This window comes from Oncorhynchus gorbuscha, linkage group LG04, assembly GCF_021184085.1.
Source record: "Oncorhynchus gorbuscha isolate QuinsamMale2020 ecotype Even-year linkage group LG04, OgorEven_v1.0, whole genome shotgun sequence".
NCBI lineage: Eukaryota > Metazoa > Chordata > Actinopteri > Salmoniformes > Salmonidae > Oncorhynchus > Oncorhynchus gorbuscha.
The window spans coordinates 95506-99028 of NC_060176.1; the positions used below are offsets into that span (position 1 = coordinate 95506).

The 3523-nt window shown below is 49.3% G+C and overlaps 1 pseudogene; it reads right to left on the minus strand.

Moving 5' to 3' along the window:
- Window positions 1-2562, minus strand: part of LOC124033446 — a 24946-nt pseudogene extending 22384 nt beyond the window's left edge.
- Between the last annotated feature and the right edge of the window lie 961 nt (window positions 2563-3523).

The window sequence follows — 3523 nt, forward strand, 5'->3', positions numbered from 1 at the left end:
TCCAGGGCCTCCTACCTTTCCTCTCTCCAGAGAAAGAGACTACATCATCTCTGTCTTTATACTCCAGGGCCTCCTACCTTTCCTCTCTCCAGAGAAAGACACCACATCATCTCTGTCTTTATACTCCAGGGCCTCCTACCTTTCCTCTCTCCAGATAAAGACACTACATCATCTCTGTCTTTATATTCCAGGGCACTACTTCCCCACACTACATCATCTCTGTCTTTATATTCAGGGCCTCCTACCTTTCCTCTCTCCAGATAAAGACACAACATCATCTCTGTCTTTATACTCCAGGGGCCTCCTACCTTTCCTCTCTCCAGATAAAGACACACCACATCATCTCTGTCTTTATACTCAGGGCCTCCTACCTTTCCTCTCTCCAGAGAAAGACACCACATCATCTCTGTCTTTATACTCCAGGGCCTCCTACCTTTCCTCTCTCCAGAGAAAGACACCACATCATCTCTGTCTTTATACTCCAGGGCCTCCTACCTTTCCTCTCTCAGAGAAAGACACCACATCATCTCTGTCTTTATACTCCAGGGCCTCCTACCTTTCCTCTCTCAGAGAAAGACACCACATCATCTCTGTCTTTATACTCCAGGGCCTCCTACCTTTCCTCTCTCCAGATAAAGACACTACATCATCTCTGTCTTTATATTCCAGGGCCTCCTACCTTTCCTCTCTCCAGAGAAAGACACCACATCATCTCTGTCTTTATACTCCAGGGCCTCCTACCTTTCCTCTCTCCAGATAAAGACACCACATCATCTCTGTCTTTATACTCCAGGGCCTCCTACCTTTCCTCTCTCCAGAGAAAGACACCACATCATCTCTGTCTTTATACTCCAGGGCCTCCTACCTTTCCTCTCTCCAGAGAAGACACCACATCATCTCTGTCTTTATACTCCCGGGGCCTCCTACCTTTCCTCTCTCAGAGAAAGACACCACATCATCTCTGTCTTTATACTCCAGGGCCTCCTACCTTTCCTCTCTCCAGAGAAAGACACCATATCATCTCTGTCTTTATACCCAGGGCCTCCTACCTTTCCTCTCTCCAGAGAAAGAGACTACATCATCTCTGTCTTTATACACCAGGGCCTCCTACCTTTCCTCTCTCCAGAGAAAGAGACTACATCATCTCTGTCTTTATACACAGGGCCTCCTACCTTTCCTCCTCTCTCCAGAGAAAGACACACTCCTGTCTTTATACTCACCTTCCTACCTTTCCTCCTCCAGAGAAAGAGACTACATCATCTCTGTCTTTATACTCCAGGGCCTCCTACCTTTTCCTCTCTCCAGAGAAAGAGACTACATCATCTCTGTCTTTATACTCCAGGGCCTCCTTCTCCAGAAACTGAGTAGTTTCTCTCGGCTGTAGGGGCCGGTGGCTGCTTTCACTGTGTGGTCCTTCTGACGATCGACGCTGGCAGCAATGCATTCTGGGGAGAGACACAGAGGGGTGGATACATGGGTTTATTGACTGATTGATGAATTGGTCATTGGTGAATTCATGTGCCATGTTTAAAAACATTAGGCTGCATTCGGTGCCGTGTTGTGTTGAGTGAAGTTCCTATGGTTGCCTAGTTAGTGGACTCATCTCCTTCATGCTGTGTATAAGTTAAAGACGAGAAGAATGTTTAAGATGTTCTCTACTTGAGATGTAACAACACATTGGCCTCGTCCCAATACTTCTGTTGAGTGTATTGTGTAATATCACAAATAAATGGCTGTTGTAAATAAATACAAGCTAGGGCCACACTCTGGCCCTAGAAAAGGAAAATTAACCTCACTAAGTCCTGGAAGGGTTTGACTACTCTGCTCTCCTCTCTGCTGCACCTCCTCCTCCTCTACTCTGCTGCACCTCCTCCTCCTCTCGCCTCCTCCTCCTCTACTCTGCTGCACCTCCTCCTCCTCTCGACTCCTCCTCCTCTACTCTGCTGCACCTCCTCCTCCCCCTCCCCTTCGCTGCGCCTCCTCCTCCTCTACTCTGCTGCGCCTCCTCCTCCTCTACTCTACTGCACCGCCTCCTCTACACTGCTGCGCCTCCTCCTCCTCTACTCTGCTGCGCCTCCTCCTCCTCTACTCTACTGCACCGCCTCCTCTACACTGCTGCGCCTCCTCCTCCTCCTCTACTCTGCTGCCCCCTCTATCTCCTCGCCTCCTCTCCTCTGCTCCTCTCCTCTGCTCCTCCTCCTCTGCCTGCCTCCTCCTCCTCCTCTCTACTCTGCTGCACCGCCTCCTCTACCTCCTTCTCCTCCTCTACTGCACCTCCTCCTCTACTGCGCCTCCTCCTCCACTCTGCGTGCAAGTCAACATAGAAAAGCTTGGCAGACTGGGAGGTTAAAAGTTGATAAGAATGAGATGTCTGTCTGGCATAACAAGGAGAAAACACAAGGAAGACGGAAACAGACAGACTCTTCCCCCTCCCCCGCCCCTCCATACCTCTGGGTCCATCTCCTCCAGGGCAGTCTCCAGTTGTTTGAGTTCCTGCTCTGACAGGTTGTTAAGGATCTCATCCTCGTCAATCTCCTTGTACTTCTCCAGGTCTTTCTTAAAATGACAATGCCATGTTCTCGCTCTGCTACACCAACTGCAGACCGGGTGTCTGTCTGTGTCCCTCTGGGTCCAAATGTCACGCCTAGAGGCAGCTAATCTGCTAGAGGGATGGAGGCAGAGAGGCAGAGAGACAGAGAGACAGAGAGACAGACAGGCAGACAGGCAGGCAGACAGAGGCAGGCAGGCAGACAGACAGAGAGGCAGACAGGCAGGCAGACAGGCAGACAGAGAGACAGAGAGGCAGGCAGGCAGACAGAGGGATGGAGACAGAGAGGCAGAGAGACAGACAGGCAGACAGAGGCAGAGAGAGAGAGAGGATGATAACATGTGAGTTAGTGGGATCAAAGTAGGTGATGTAATTAAGGCCAGTCAGACAGCGTCTGTCCTCCGGTCTTAAACATAAACTGGGTGGTTCCAGTCCTGGATGCGGATTGTCTGAAAGCTGTGGTATATCAGACCGTATGTCACGGGTACGACAAACAAATAGCTTTTAAACCTTTCTAATTATGTTGATAACCAGTTTATAATAACAATCAAGCACTTCTGGGATTTGTGTTATATGGCCAATATCGGTGTGTTGGACTAGTGACAGAAACGTTGCTGGACCGAATCCCCGAGCTGACAAGGTAAAAATCTGTCGTTCTGCCACTGAACAAGGCAGTTAACCTGCTGTGTTCCCCGGTAGGCCGTCACTGAAAATAAGAATTTGTTCTTAACTGACTTCCCTTGTTAAATAAATGTTAAATAAAAGGAATCATGAAGCCCTTGACTAGTTGAATCAGTTTGTCTGGGACAACAACGTGCTGCTGGAGGCACAGGAGGACCGGAGTTGGGAAACATGGGTGTCAACTAAAGTTGAGTGGAGTTCAATCTTCCACGACCTCGGCACAGCGGTCATTTTATTCTTAATGCGAAGCAGTCTGGGTGGAGCTGTGTGGTTTAGAGGGAACATTGTTCTCTC